The sequence below is a fragment of the Nelumbo lutea genome, chromosome 1 (assembly GCF_056320005.1).
Source record: "Nelumbo lutea isolate HS-2025 chromosome 1, American lotus-T2T, whole genome shotgun sequence".
NCBI classification, from domain to species: domain Eukaryota; kingdom Viridiplantae; phylum Streptophyta; class Magnoliopsida; order Proteales; family Nelumbonaceae; genus Nelumbo; species Nelumbo lutea.
In genome coordinates, this window is record NC_142684.1 from 148,111,428 (window position 1) to 148,128,624 (window position 17,197).

Sequence of the window (17,197 nt, forward strand, 5' to 3'; positions counted from 1 at the left end):
TCGATGCTGTATATATGTTGCAGACATCCTAGAGTATCTGGCGAGCTCGAGTTTGGCTGATGCTATAGATATGTTGTAGAGACTAGAGAGTACTCGATCCATTTGTTGCCTAGGATTTCAACGCCCTCAACAAATAAACAAACCCTAGAGAAGGCAAAAAGAAAATGGAGGAAAAGCCATGGCTATTGATACTTTGGGAGATGCTTGAGTATGAAAATTGAAGGATAAGATGCGAGCAGTTTCGTCATGGCCAGACCTTGAGCCATTTCTTCCCCCAATCTCCCTCTCTGTCTCGTTCTCCACCATGGCCAGACCTTGAACCATTTTTTCTCTCAATCTCCCTCTCTATCTCATTCTCCTATGTGCCTACTATTGCCATGAAGATGCAATGCATCATATCAATTCAAAACTTTACCATATTGGATGCCACATCATGTTACGTTGGCAGCAAGGGATACAAAAAAAAATGATGCATTCAATGTTTCCTCAAACCATACCTTCCTGATTTCTAAGGCATAGCCATTTTTTCTTCATTTTATAGAAAAGCATAATCAAATAGTACACTGTCTTTTAGAGTGACATTTTTTCTGTCATAGTGCCAATGTAGTACCGTTTTCTGGAGCAATGGCATCGATGCCAAACACTGTCTATATTTTTATCGCACAAGTGTTGTTGCTTGTTAGGCATCTCAAGCATCACATAAGCAAAACAAAAATGCAACAATGAAAACATTAAAAAATCAAAACGGTGTTTTCTCTCAAAGTGAATTTCACATGACTTATAATAATAAAAAATATAAAACGTTTTTAATTGATCAATCAGCCAAAAAAATCAAGTACAATTGTTATGTGGTGCTGATGTGTCACCAAAACATAATCACAGAAGACCCCTTTTCCAAACCAGCTTACAATACCAAGGAGCCACCCCTTGGTTGGTTTAGAATAAGTGCCTACTAAAAGGAACCAAAACACAATAAGTGATTTTTCAAAAAAACACTTGAAAATAAAAAGGTAAAATTCTGAACTTGTTAAAAAACAAGCTTTTTTCTTGGAATGGTACTTATGCAGACTTATTTCACGCATATAAGTGCTTATTGTTTAGTCCACCCTATATAATTGCAGCAATACTTGATGATGATGATAAAACAACATAGTGTTTGATGATTATTATTAAGAAAAACAACTATGATAATGATAAATTAGTGAATCCTTAATAGGGAAGAGCACCACCATGCATGTTTGTGTTTTTTTGTTGCAAAAACATGCATTTTTCTCCAATGCTCAATTTGGAAAGAGAACAAATACATATATGTAAAACGCAAAGCCTTGTATTTTGAATTTCTAAACCTCTATTTATACTATATATATTTGCATTTGTACTCTTTCCAAATTGAGCCCATATAATAAAGTATCAATACATATTATATTGTATTATATGATAGGTTATCAATACATATCATACCATGTTGAACTTTGAACATTGGAAGCATGTGTGAAAACCTCATATAAGAATGGACATTCGTTGAAACATAAATAACTATGTATATGATGAAGGGTAATTTGGTCATCTGAATTACATCATGATTTGTGTCTTTCAAATGACACCATGGCGTTGAGTAAGCAAATAACCTCGACAAGTTGATTAGTAGCACTTCGCCTGGGCCAACCTAAGGTATATAAGGTCTCTAATCCCTCATATCTATATAAATGTACCACTCATCTCAGACAAGGTACATGCGATTAAGCTCTTGCACTCTTTAAACTTCTAAGTCTCTCAAAGAACTCTTTGCTGACTTAAGCATTTGAGTGCCCACCTCAAGTAAGAGCAACTCAGGCACTTTAACTCTCTCTGCCAACACCTGATTTTTGCTCAATCCACCGCCTGTACCCTCCAATTCACCCTAAACGCCCAATCAAAATCATCCAACCTCTCTGAAACACTCAAAAACTCATAAAAACCCGACTTTCAGCCCTAAAGCCCTAAAATTCACTGTTAAACCTTTTTAATACCTATCTAATGGCCCCAGTCGACCATCACTTACACCTCAACCATTAGATCAAACACAACTACCAGACCCAAGACTTCCCAAAACACATGCCCACGAAAATTTAACTCAAAATTCCTCCGTTCACCCTTCTATCAAATAAATACTCCATTTTCGACCTTCTTGTACCCACAACCCACATCCACTTGATCCGAACACTTCTCAACCAATCAAACCTTGCCAATCACCCCAGAATACCAGAAGACCCCTACATATGAACTTTCAGCCCCAAATTGCCTTTATTTGCCCATTCATCACACAAAGATTCCATTTCGACCCCTAGATTGACCAAATTCACCCCTATCCAAATCTGCCCAATCCGGGCCCAGTTAGGCCAATCTAAACCCGCTAATCAACTCAAAATGTCCAAAAACCCCACCCTATAAAATTTCAGCCAAAAATACCCTCATTAACCATTCCATCCAAAAAGATTATATTTCGGCCAATCCTATTGGTCCACACGCACAAACCCACTCCCTGTGGTCGATCCCATCTCAACCCTTCATTTTCGATTCAAAAATATCCACCCTTGAACCAGGCCCTAGGTCGGTTCAGTTTCCTGGACCGGTTCTAACCCAGGTTTACGAAATTCCGAAATTACCCATAAATTTGGTAAAATCACAAAAACACCCTTGCATTCAATATAAAAATGCTTGAAACCTTCATTTACCTAATCCGAGAAGTTTATGAAGAGAGGACTGTTTATTCTATTCTCCGCTCGAACCAGCGGTAGAGCAAGAAAGATCACCTTTCTCTTTCGATTTCACCTTGCTCCCTTTCTTCTTCTCCCCTCTTTCTCGATCTTCCTCCTTTTTCCCCTCCTTGTTCTTCCTTCTTATCTTCTGCCAGACCCAGCAGTACAACAGCGGTGAGACGGAATCTCCCCCACCACCAAATCTCTCATTCTCTCTTCCTTTAGTTTTATTTGTTTCAAAAACACGATTGTCGTCATTGCTTCATCGCCTTCTGATCACTTGCTCCTGTTGTTGCCCATCCCACCTTCAACGTGAAGCAGAGGAGTTGCAGAGCAAGCTCCTGTTCGAACAGAACACCTGTGCAACGTCGGGTTCAACTTAGCCAAACAATTTGGGTTTCTCTGAAGTCCAGAAGCAGACCATTCTCCCTCCACCGAAGCTCAGTCTGTTCTTTCATTTTCCGACAATGTTTTGGGAATAAGTGTGATCAGGTAATCTTTTCTCGACCAGTTCTCTCTCTTCCTCTTATTTATTTACTGTCTTTTTTATCTATTTATGATCGAAGGATGAGAAAGGGGAAGAGCCGATTCTCAGTAAGCTCCTGTACCCTTCCTAATCCTGCCTTGCATAAATCTTAGTTTTAAATTTGTTTATCTATTTCTCTGTTGGTTTCCTTTTTTATAAATCTTCTCTGATGTTTTTTTTACACCGCATTAGTTATCCCTTCGTTGAACTTTTTAAATCTGTTTTTGCGTTATCTTAGTTTTTAGATCTTAATGTTAAGCCTGTTTCTCTGTTCCCACGTTGGTATCTTTTTCTTTAAACCTTCTCTGATGCATTTTACCAAACCATTTGTATTTCCTTGTCCTTGCACTTTTACCATTCTTTCTTTGTGCACTTTACCATTTCTTCTCTGATGCATTTTACCAAACTGTCGAATAGCAAGTTTAATTGGTTTTTGATATATTTCTTATTAAACAGCATATAGTTCTGCATTTCTTTAGACAGCTTTTAATACATGCAAAGAAGTGGTTGACAAATAACATGTCATTCGTTTGAATGTTTTATTTTCCCGTCTTAATGTAGGTTGTCTTTCCGTTTCTTTTTCTTTCACTTTTCTTTTTATATTTCTTTTTATTATGGATTTTCATTTTTATTTTTACTTCTTATCTTTATTTTGATGTTGTGTTATCTTGTTGTTCTTTACATTATCTCGGATCCGGTTAAAGGATTTGTTTCTAATTAGTTCAGTAGGAGTGGTAGTTAACCTGTGGTTTCTCTATAATGATGTTCAGCTATGTTTTTCTTTCTTTCAGTTTATTTTTATAACATGATTTAGGGAGAGGGGTGCCTAATCCCTTCCCTCTCCCGTCTTAGTCTTACCCAAGCTGGTTAACCGATGCTTTGGTATTTTTGGAGTCACTACAAGAACAAAATATTTTTGAAAATCATTTCCGGAGCTCCCATCACCTCAATTTCTTAAATTGATGGGTGGCGACTCCATTTCCAGCCCAAGTGGCAAGTGAGCCGTTTTCCGACACTCACACTCTTTCTTGCAGAACCATCTAGCTTGGCTAGACCTAGCTCGGCCAAACTTAAGTTGGCCAATGACAAAAGAAACTTTCAGCTCGACGTCTGAGTCACCTGCCAAGCGAAATCCGTTAGATCGCGCACCATCAATTGGCACCGTCTATGGGATCCACTACAAAAAGCTAAGTTCTCACCTCTAAGCATTTTTATAACAACACCCATGGCTTCTTCAAGCAAGCAACCAACCAACAACAATAACAACAACAGGTCACTAGAGGACACGACCAGCTCAAACTAATCCCAAAAGTTTCCTCAGTGACGATTGGACAAATCAACATACCTTTGGCTCCACTAGGCGTCTCTCCTATCCTCAACTCGGCCTTTCCACCATCTCAGGTGAATGCGCCTCCTCTTGCAGTCGAGCCCTCTGTGGCTCCTGCTGGGGTCGATGCGCGCCAGTTCTATGACTTAGTGCAATGTGTTCGAGGGATGAGCTCCCAAATGAGGGCCTGAGAAGATAAGTTCGCAACCCTAACAGGGGCAACAAGACCCAACAACAGAACTAGCGAACATAGCAGTAGCGGCCACAACAACATCAGAACGCTGGTTGAATCCTAACCTAGCTCTTATTCGGGTTCCTAGCTAGGTCCTTAACTAGGTTCCTAACTAGGTTCTTGACCAAAACCTGAACCAGCCCCTGGTGGAAAGCCAGGCTACCGCGCCTATCGGGATTGAAGCCATTAGTTCATCAAAAGGGTCCAAAAGGAGGCGTTGTAGAAGTATTCACCGTGCCTCAAAGATTAGTCAGCTCGCTTCATCTGTGAGCGAGATGGATAGAAGAAATGAAAATAAGGAAGCCAGCTAGGTAGGTAACTCGCTTGGGTGGTCAATATCTCGCACCTCACCACTGGCCCCCGAGATACTCATAGCTCCACGGCCTAAAGACTTCAGGGCCCCCAGCCTCAAATCCTACAATAGAACAATAGACCCCGAGGACCGTGTTAACAGTTTCTAGGCCTTAATGCAACCACATGGGGCCAACAATGCGAGCTTGTGCATGGATTTCCCAACAACTCTACAAGACACAGCTCAACTGCGGTATTTAGGATTGGCCCCCATCTCCATAAAAAGCTGGGATCAGTTCACTAATCTATTTATTACTCATTTCACTACTAGAAAAAGGTGTCCTAAATTTGCAATCTACCTACTGAACATCGTGTAATGACCAAACGAGACGCTCCATGAGTATGTCAAAAGATTCAACCTAGAACGTCTCCAAAATCCCCAACCTCGACCTGATGGTATAACTCATCGTAGTAGTGAACGATTTCCACCACCTTGAAGAGGAAGCGAGCAGAAAAGGAAGCGGGAAGCAACAAATAGCGACGAAAGAATGTTGTCGAAATGGAGTCGGTCACCCCACAACAGGCAAAGTAAGTCGCTGAGAAGAAAGAGCAAGTCTCCCCATCGGAGTTCAGGATTAGGCCGATGATCTAGAACCCCACCTGTACAAAATAGAAACTATACTGCCCTAAATGAAAAAAAAAAGGGGCAAAATTTTAATGCATATTAAAACAATTGAATATGTAAAGTGGCCACCTAGGATAAAGGGTGACCTAACAAATAGGAACCCAAATAAATATTGTCATTTCCATCGTGACATAGGTCACAACATCGAAAATTGTAGAAACCTAAAAGACAATATCGAAGAGTTGATCTGTTGTGGGTATATAAGACAATTTATCAAAAGAGAAGAAACATGTTGACCTGCCGAGCAGCGCAGGGAGGCACCTCAGACAAGGAAGGAGCAGGAAAGAGACCAGCCTCCCCGAGACTCGCACAGAAGAAGTAATCTATTTCACAGAATGCGACTTGTGTGGTATATAGTATTCCACATGATGATGCTCTGGTTGTGAAATTGACAATAAATGACTTCAAAGTAAAAAGAATTCTGGTCGACTCAAGGAGCTTGGCCGACATCATCTTTCAAGAAGCGTTTGAGCGGATGGAGCTCAACAAAAAGAATCTACAACTAGCCAACATACCCTTGGTTGGCTTCAACGGGGAGGTGGTCTAGCCCCTTGGCTGGGTGAGGGTACTAGTTGTAGCAGGTTTGACCCTCAACTTAGTCCGGTTTGATCACGACTTCCTTGTGGCCGCAACCTCCTCACCTTATAACGCCATCTTCGGCCGACCAATCCTGTACGCCCTCCGAGCAGTAGTGTTGACCTATCACTAGGGGTGATCATTTCAGCCAGGCGTGGCTCGGCCCAAAAATTCTGAGCTTGGGCCTGGGTTTTGTGTTCAGGGCTGGCCCAGGCCTAGGCCCACATCATGCCCACAAATTTATATATATTTTTATATATAAATATTATAAAATGACATGTATAATTTATATTATATGTAATATTTTTATATTATATAATGTATAAAATAAGTTTATATGCATGTTATGTCATTTAATATAAAATATTATAGATATGTAATGTTTTATATATGAAAGACATTGGCCTAGAATCAGGCACGACTCGGCCCGGGCCCATGTAAACCTGGGCTAGGGATTATGTTTTAGGCCCGAAACCTCGGGACGGGCCGAGCCTGACCCATGATCACCCCTACCTACCACCTGGTGGTGAAATTTCCTATGACTAGAGACATCAAAGTTATGCAAGATGACCAGCTTGAATCTCACAAATGCTACGTAGCAACGCTAAAGGCTAAGGGAAAATAGTCGTCGACGTTGAATTGGAGTCGCCCCTAGAGAACATCGACGATTGAGATTGGCCTATGGAAGATATTGTCCTAGTGTCAGTCTCAGAGGCTGAGCCAGAAAAGACAGTTCAGATAGAAGCTCGCCTCATCGAACCAGTGTGCTCCAATCTGGTAAGTTTTTTACTTAATAATCTAGATGTTTTCGCTTGGTCGATAGTAGAAATGCCCGACATAGACCCCTCCATAATTACTTATAACTTAAATGTTGACCCCTCAATCAGACCAGTCCGATAAAGGAAAAGGAACCTCACCTTGAAAATATGGAAGATAGTAGACGAGGAACTAGGGAAGCTACTTATAATAGACTTCGTTAGAGAGGTTCAATATTCGAGTTGGATTGCAAACCCAGTACTCGTGAAGAAGACCAATGGCAAATGGCACATGCGCATCAATTACAAAGACCTTTACAGAGCCTGCTCGAAGGATAGCTTCCCACTTCCAAGAATCAACCGCTTGGTAGATGCGACCTCGGGGTTCGAGATGTTTTGTTTCATGGATGCATACTTCGGCTACAACCAGGTTTCGATGCACTCGATCGACGAAGAAAAAATTGCGCTTGTAACTAAGATGGGCTTGTACTACTACAAAGTCATGTCCTTTGGCCTAAAAAACGTTGGGGCGACTTTCCAACGTCTTGCAAATAATGTTTTTTCAATCATAATTGGAAATAAAGTTGAGTGTTATGTAGATGATATGGTTGTAAAAACTGAGTTTTCGAATTCTTCAATTGCTGACCTATATTGCATTTTTAATGTCTTAAGAAAGTACAACATGAAATTCAACTCGAAGAAATGTGTTTTTGGTGTCACATCAGGCAAGTTCCTCGGATACATAGTTAGTTGACGTGGCATCGAGGCCAAATCGAATAAAATCCAGGCAATTCTAGACATGTGACCTCCCAAGTCGGTTAAAGAAGTATAAAAGTTAATTGGCCAAATAGCCGCCTTGAACCAGTTTATGTCTAAGTCAGTTAGGCGGTGTCTCCCATTTTTTAAGGCCATAAAAAAGAACCAAGATTTTGAATGGACCAAAAAGTGTCAGCTTGCCTTTGACGAGCTAAAAAGGTATTTAAGTTTGCCACATTTGTTGACCAAACCCGAGCCCGAGGACGAGCTTAAAACAATATGAAGCAAAAATGGTAATACAACCATCTTGAAAGCTAAAATCTGGGATGCTCTCCGTTTGCAAAACCAATCCATTCACTACCGAAGGAGACTACTCTCCTCATAATTAACATCCTCAATGGTGTCTCAGAAGTCCCATGGCAATGTCTCTTGCTTCTTATAGAGTGCAGGAATCTAGTCTAGAGTTCATCATCAACATCCATGTATGGTTACTACCACAGAGAAGGCAACACAACTACTAGCTGGCTAGCCAACCACTATGACGATCTGGAAGCCTCACGTCAAAGCTCCACCCCTGAGATTGTAGTTTCTTAATTCTTTTAGATGCACTTGGGAGGTCTCTCCCCCAATGGTGCTAAGTTTCCCTTGTTGTATAAAAAAATTGATAGCATAAGGTGCACTATTTACTTGAGTTGAGGACGAAAGTGAGAAGAAGCTGCTTCAAACCAAAATATTGATCGATTCGAGAAACCTTGAACGCTCTTTGTACATTGAGCATATTTGATTGAACTGGAACAGAAAGATGGTTCTCTTTCTACCTCAAGTATACGAAATCGAACATAGAAACAAAAGCATTGTTACCCTTCTACTTGCACGTTGAAAATTGGTTTTAAGTTCTTAACAAAATTTCTTGTTGTAACTTGTTTTCTCCTCTTTAAACCTTGTTCCACATTGGAAAATTACTGAATTTAACTTGAGATATTTGAATAGGAGCTTGTTTATAATCCTTAGAATTATAGAGATGATAGTCTAGAGACATGCTGTCGTGCAATGTGCATGCATATGTGTGTGTGACAAATGAGGCGCTTTAGAGGCGCACTTTGCTTCTACCCACATAGTTCGCATGAAGTGACTATAATTTTTGTGCGAAGATATATGTTGCGATGAGAAGATTTGTGAAATCACAAATCACAAATAGATGACTTTGCAAAATAAAAAATTACAGGCGTGGACTTTGCAAAATTGCAAATCGCTAACTACAATTTTGTGAAATCATAACACACTAAGCAAAATTACAAATCACAAATAAATGACTTTGCAAAATTGCAAGTTGTGACTCACGCTTCACAAATAGAGACTTAAGAAAAATAGCATCCGATTTGAACCACACATAAGGGTGTGTTTGGTTTTGAAGGCTGAACCATGACCATTGATGCTTTTAGTTAATCCAACGGTTATGACTTGATTGGGTGTGATTAAGGGACATTATTCAAATGTTGACAGTCACTAACTATTAACTAACTATGAACACTCACAAAGTTTGAAATCATGATTGTACAAAAAGCCTCTTCGAACCAACACATTCCTCTTCGTGATGACTCTCGAACCAACACATTCTTCAACTTCACTGGTTGTAGTTTCTCACCCAAAGCTCTATTGTATCCTGAGAACGAATTTTCCTATAACCCAACAACAAACTCATTGAAACTGAATATGGGAAAATAGCGTCTAAAGATAGAGTTTTTAGATATGCCTTAGAGCATATCTTCCAAATTTCCATGACCTAATTCCCAATAATTTTAGAATGTTATTTTTCTATGGAGGTGGAAATTAACATGACTTCGATTGAGATGATGAACTAGGACCTTGTTTGACTTAACTAGTTTGATGGAGCAAATTTCAATCTACGGAAAGACAAGATGATCTTCCGGATTACATTGAAATTGTACTATCTTTTGGATCTGAATTTTCAACATCTTCTTGAACCTATTGAAAAGACATAGAAAGAAAGAGGAAAATGAGAGAAGGATTCACTTTTGTGTTAAGGACATGCACTGAGCACTTTATTAGACTAACTCTACAATTTTTACAAGGAACTCTCATTTTCTAAAGGAATATGGAAAACTTTGGAATTCAAGGGCAAGGTGCAAGAAATAGGTATATGAGCAAATATCTCACCGCAAAATACTTTGACTTCGCCATGAACGACCATAAGCCCATACTAGAGCAAGTTCATGAGTTGTAGGTGATAGTTAACAAAATTCGGTTTCTAAACATCATCCTTCCTGAGTTATTCCAAGTGGGAGCAATAATTGACAAACTTTTACCCTCTTGGAAGGATTACAAAAGAAACTTTTGCACAAGGCAAAAGAATTTACCTTAGAGCAAATTCAGTAACACCTTCGCATTAAAGAAGAATCTCGGATTAGAGACAACATGGATAGGACCATAGCTAGTATATTAAACTCTAAGGTTAACTTTGTGGAAAATGGATTGAAGAAGGCTTCCCTTGCATTGCAAGTGAAGAAAAATGATCGAGAAAAGGAAATAACAAAAATAGTAGTTGAATAGTCTAAGAACTCTAGATTCTAGTTTTCAAGTAAAATTAGGAATGGGAGAAATAAGAGTGAATAGCTACATTCTACAATAGTGGCAAAGGTTGTAGTGATTATTTTTCTTTATAGCTTGAGACGTTTTGGATGAGGATTGATCCATTCTCCATTCATGCTAGAATATAAAAGAATTGTTCTTTATTACATCTCTCTCTCTCACTTGTGATTGAGTATTTGCAAAATGATGTAGAATATAAAAGAAGAACATTAAAAAAAAAGGAAAAAAATTAGGAGGGGTTTAGAGAAAGGAGAGGCATGTGATGTAGCATACATTGCTTTATAGATATATATATATATATATATATATATATATATATATATATATATATATATATATATATATATGTATGTGTGTTGTATATATATATATATGTATGTATGTATTGTGTGTGTGTGTGTGTGTGTGTTTATTAGTACTGGCATTCGAGCTGTCTGCTAGTAGGGAGGACCAGATCGTGCATCATTAGTAAGCATTATTTTTTTGGTATGTATTGTTTGATAAACTTGTATTACTTTTATTAAATTTTTATTTTTAATTATATTTATTGAGGTTGATTATACTAATGTTTTAAAAATCAACCCATAATCAGAACCAATTTAGCCACTAGTTTCTAGGTCAGTTGTTTGATTGCAGTCCAAACGGATGGCTCATTGCAATTTAAAAGAAATAAAATAATAAAAATTATTAAAATAAAAATGGCAAAAAAATGTTGATTGGGCCGAATAGTCCAACTATCCGAGTCGATGATAGTTCAAAGACCATGGATTATACAACATTATGTATTGTATAAAATAGATCTTATACAATATATAATATAAAATATTATCTTTTTTGATAGGAAATATAAAGTATTGTATATAATATATATTATAGGTGTCTTATTATAATATTTATATGTAGAATATAAAAGATCATAGAAAATAATATATCGTACATTATCTATTGGGAGGTTAGTTTCCGGCTTGGGGTGGGCTAGACAAATCGTGGTTTCTAAACCATTGTTTAGTCAGATGACTGAACCGTTCAACCTAAAAATCATCTAGGAAATCAGTTTTGTTTCACCCTTGAACTGTTCCTATGCCAAAAATTGTTGACTTGGTAACCCATTAATCCTAGTAGTCAAACCATCAACCCAGACAATGATTTTTAGTAGTTTTTTATATTATATATATATATATATATATATATATTTAAATTGCAATGGGTTGTTCATTTAAACCAGATGGTTGAACTGTTGACCCAAAAATTGGTGGCCAAAACGGGTTTGGTTCAAGTCAATTTTTAAAACATTTGAACAAATACCACCCACCTTGTCCTTGGTCACCAAAGTTTGGGCTTCCTTGAAACCCACCTTAAACCCGATCAATGGTTAAAACAATTGCCTCGATTGGGACAGGGCATTTGGAGCTCCAGTAGGGGCAGGGTTAGATTGCCATTTTTACTTGGGTTTTCAAATGCACTATAGAAAAATACAATTGAAAAGATGAAAGTTTGGTTGGTATTAGGTTGAATGAACCCCAATAAGATTGGGTCGGGTTCAAGTATAAGCATTAAAGGGTTGGGTTAGGATGAAGGCAAACCTATATTGAACTCGAATTGTTGTGTTTATTTTTTCATTATTTTGAAATTGAAGTTAAATCAATTTTAAATTAGTAATTTTTACTTTTATTAAATTTTAATTTATTTAGTAAATTGGTATTGATGTGTAATTCAAGTTATGATATTATGCTATGTTTATTGTTGTTTAAAATTTTTAATAATTTTAGAATTTGTTATTATAAATTAAGTGTGAAGACAAACTCATACCGACACGATTGTTGTCTTTATTTTTCATTATTTTAAAATTAAGTTTAAATCAATTTTAATTTATTTAGTAAATTGTTATTGATGTATAGTATAAGTTGTGATATTATGCTAAGTTTACTACTATTTAAAAATTTTAATAATTTAGAATTTGTTATTATAAATTAAGTATAATATTCTTGTATAAAATTGAAAATAATAATTTATTTTAATTTTTCTATTATGTTAATATTTTTTAAATGGAAATTAAATAAATAATGATATGATTAGTTAACTAACTAATTAATTTTGAAAACTATTATTATTAATTGAATTTAAGATATAATAGTAGAGGTAATGCCAACACATGGGGCCCATATGTGTCTCTTTTATTGATCCACATAAATGAATAGAAAGTAATTAGGAGAGCTTTAGGAGAAAAAATGGGGTCAATTAGAGAATGAGATATTTTAGGAAGATTTAGAAGATGTTTTATAGAGAGAGAGAGAGTGGGAGATTTTAGGAAGATTTAGGAGATAGAGATATTTTAGGTAATTGGGAAATGTGGACTAATAAGCAAGGAGAGCATTGACAATGTGGCTCAATGAGAGGGGTAGGGAAGGAATAATGTGGGGAGAGAGAGAGGGAAGGAGAATGCAGGAGGGGGTGGTTGGTGAAAGGAGAGGGGGAGAGGCCATGTTGTTTATAGGTTTTAGGGTAAATGATAGATAAGTACCCTGTACTTTGGGGTAGTAACACTTAGGTACCCCCGAACTTTTAGAAATAGACACTTAGGTCCATTTCCATTAATTCATGTTACAAATTATTGTAAAGTTACCAGCCCATATTTTTTCAAATTGTTTAAAAGATAAATTTCTTAAACTATCATTATGGTTTAGTTAATTAATTAAGTGTACCTTTATTGTTTGAAAATTCACTAACACTATTCCTAGTATTTCTTACAATTGTTTAACTCTACCCTACCGTTAATTTCCGTTAATATTTCGTCAAAAACCCGTACATTTGTGATACCACGTAACTTTTAAATCTTTTTAAAATATTACCCTCATCCCCTTCCTCTCGACCCGGCACCCAGACCTCTCTCTTCCCTCTATTTTCTTCCGACCGTTTCCGTCAATCGGTTCCGAAATCAACATTTGAGTTCTCGAACTATAATAAAGAAAGATTCCTCGGTCGAAAATGCCTTGGGAGAGACATTCTGAATTAGTTGATGACCATATCCATTAGTCGGCTTCTGACAGATATCTAAACGGTAAACCAGATTAGAGATCGCAGCTTGGGAACAGTAACCTTTAATCTCCTCTCCTTGCTCTCTTCACTCTGTTCTTTGCCGAAGACGATGAGAAGTTAAACTTTCGTGAAGTCCTCGCCTTTTCCACCTTTTGTCTCATTCATTGAAGTACAGACCGGCAAAGAAGTTTAAATCGGCCTCAAAGGCTCTCAGCTTTGCAAATCATTAAAGGCAGATGAACCCATCTCTGTTTCCTCCGCTGCAGTCAATCCTGATGTGGTTGCAGATGAATCCCATCGTGGGTTGGATCTTTTCTTCTGAAACCCTCATTCGGACATCGCTTCGATCTAGTTTTCATCTTCTTCCCCTGTTTCTTCTTCTTGACCTGAACCTAGCTAATGCATGTGACTTTCGGGAACGAGGGCTCGTGAGTGTCGAATGTAGAACCTCAGACCGTGCTTAAGATGAGATCTAGTTCTCATCTTCTTCCCTCAAGAATGGAGACAAATGGATGAACGACTCAGTCTTTGGCTGAGTCCCTGCCGTCGCACATCAATTGATGTTGTTCGTCCGTGGTCTCGTATTGGCTGGTGTTTGCATGAGAGAAGGTTGGAGGGGGGTTTGAATGAGAGGGAAAAGTCCAACCCGGGTCTTAGGAGCAGCTGGGCGTTTAAAGGACTTAGGTAAAGAGTATCGGCAATAGAGGAGAAGAAGAATTCCTTGCAGATCGAAGCGGTGAGTGCCTACATTGAAGCGGCGGACGACGGGGCAGATCCTTTGGGCATCTTTTCAAAAGTTTTGAGATCTACACCTTTCTCCGCCGATCTTGGGAGGCTTCTTCTGCAATAGGGGCCTTCTTGGTCTTTTTCTCCTCTGTTGGCTTCTTCTCTGCCTTTGACATCATTGAAATGTCTGAAATTTCTCACCGTCGCACCGCCGTCCGGAAATTGCAAAGACAACCATCGCAGGCGAAGGCGATGGTGCTTCATCTCTATTCTTGGGCACTCTATTTATCTCCATCCTTTGGTGGGTTTGAAAATCCTCTTCAAGTGGAACATTTTGAAAATCCTCATCCAACGATTTGAAATGGTGCTTCTCCTCTACTGGCTTCTTCTCTGCCTTTGGCATCATAGCAATCTAAGGTTAATCTAGCACAGATTGGCGGCAATTGATCTAGTGTTTCCTTCGAGTATAGATCGGCGGCAGCTGCAGCGAGGAGAGATCGGTGGCCACTCATCCAAGCTAAGTGAACCCGTAGGTATGAGGGATAAAAAGGTAAATTTGCTGATCAATCAAATATTTGAGTTAAAGGGTAAAACGGGCATTTTAGACTTTCGGTTTAGGTTTAACTACACTGATAAGACTTAAGACAATTGTCAGAACAGAAGTAAGGGTACTCTCAGTCAATTTTCAAATAATAAGGATATATTTAGTCAATTAAGCAAACTATAAGGGTAATTTAAAAAATTTACCCTCGTTTAAATCATAAATTTAAAAAAAACCAAAATAAAGTTGGGTTCTATTCGGTCTGGGCAACGCTGTTGCTCACCCTGGGGAGAAGAAACTATTGCCGCCGTGGGTAAAAGAAATTGTTGCTGCCACCTGAGAAGAAGCTGTTGCCGCTGCTTGAGAAGAAACAGTTGCCGCCGTGGGGAGAAGAAACCATTGCCGTCGTGGGATCTAAAAACCATTGCCTCCTTTGCCTCATCGAGCCACCTTGCCTTGCCCAACATATCCACAACACATGAATAATGTACAGGGGATGGTTCAATGTGATAATCTTTGACCATTGAATCAAATACTCGACAACCCATATCTACCATCCCACGTCGGCCACAGGCAATTAGAACAGATAGAAAGGTGATCGAATCTAGTGGGATTGTTTTTCTTTACATTTCCTCAAACAGACCCATCACTGATCCATAGTCTCCATGCCTTGCGTAAGCAAAGATAATTGCAGCCCAAGAAACTTTGGCTTGTTTGAGGTGATTCACAGAATATTTTCTGTGACTAGATCTTCAATGTTTCCACACTTTGCATACATGTCAAGGAACGCACCAGATACAACTGGGTTGGTATTTAACCCAAGTTTGATTATGCAGGAATGGCAACGTTACCCTTGCCTCAGTGATACAGATTCAGCAGATCAAATTGCACTTAAAACACCGCCAAAAGTGAATTCATTTGGATAGGATCATTCTAGTATTGCTAAGGAGAATGTTTGTAAAGCTTCTTGACACATCCCATTTTGCATGTGCAGACCCAGAAATTAAAGCATTCCATGATATGGTCTCTTTGCAACTAATTAATCTCATCAAGGATCTTTTTTGACTCCTTCGTGGACTCAAATTAGAATACCTGGTAATGAAACTATTGGAAACATTCAATTCAGACAGAAATCCAGTTTTTATACAAAATCCATGAATTGTATTCCCTTCTTTTACTAAATTCTCAACTGATATAGCATGGATTAATCCAACAAATGTTACCTCATTTGGATAAACTCCACCTTTTCTCATATCAATGAAGAGGAATAGCATCTTTTTCATTATTTATAGAAGTCATAGTCGTCCATGAAATTACATTGCGTTCAGTCATGCTCTCAAACACCATATTAGCATCCTCAACCACCTCACACTTCGAATACGTTGAGATAAACATGAGTCCCATACCCAAATCTCAAAACGAGACCATGTATTTGTCTCCCAAGTTCCAAGCTTTTTTTCATGGCCGCAAGCTGAAATAGCATTAGAAAAAGAGACATGATCAAGCTCCTTACCTTCCTTCACCAACTCAACAAAGGTATAAACCGCGCTTCTACCTCATAACTTCCTTCCTCGACATAGCTTGGAAGTACGTAGAGCATTCCAAGAAACCAAATCCCTTTGGAGCATTCCATCAAGCAATCTCTCGGCTTCTTCTAGATTGCCCCACCTTGAGTACATTGTTATAAGTGCATTCCCAACAAATGTTTCAGAGTCAAACCCAGATTTAATTACAAGGGAATGAAACTAAAACCCAGAAGACAATCCTGAATATCTGAGCAAAAGTTAAGAGTAGTAGTATAAGTCACATCATCAAAGGAGAGCCCAGTTTGATGCATTTGAACAGTGAATTAGCGCATCCTGACTTTCATGAAAACCTGAAAGAATTGTGTTCCAATAAACAATATCCGGGCTACTTAATTAAGTTCTTAAAGGTTTCAAAAGTTTGATCAAATTGTGCCGATTTGCAGTACATATTCATAAGAGAATTCCACACAGTGACAAACGACTCAAACCCAGATTGAGCCATTTTTGTTGGGTGAAGTTATTTTGCATCAAACTTAATAGATCAATGCAGTTGGTGGCTAAAGTCTTATGAATTCATTTCATCTTTATAGACAAAACGGTCAAAAAATACATGAAAAGGGCAATTTTTATGTTATAAAATGTTTAACTGACCGAATACGAGTGGACCTAAGTGTTTATTTTTTAAAGTTCGGGGTACCTAAGTGTTGCAGGTATTTAAATTTAACTACCCCAAAATTATAGGGTACTTATCTATAATTTACCCTAGGTTTTATTTATGACATACAGGTTTGACCCAATTGACCCATATGGTTTAACCATATGATGAATATATAATATTTTTATTTCTCTCATCTAAAACTATAAACTAAATA

The 17,197-nt window shown here is 38.1% G+C and overlaps 1 pseudogene across 1 annotated transcript; it reads right to left on the bottom strand.

Annotated features, from left to right (window-relative positions):
* Nucleotides 1-13,370: 13,370 nt before the first annotated feature.
* On the bottom strand, nt 13,371-16,827 carry LOC148878264 (pentatricopeptide repeat-containing protein At4g32430, mitochondrial pseudogene; annotated as a pseudogene). Its single transcript, XR_016105297.1, has one exon. The product of XR_016105297.1 is annotated as a pentatricopeptide repeat-containing protein At4g32430, mitochondrial pseudogene (transcript).
* Nucleotides 16,828-17,197: the final 370 nt, after the last annotated feature.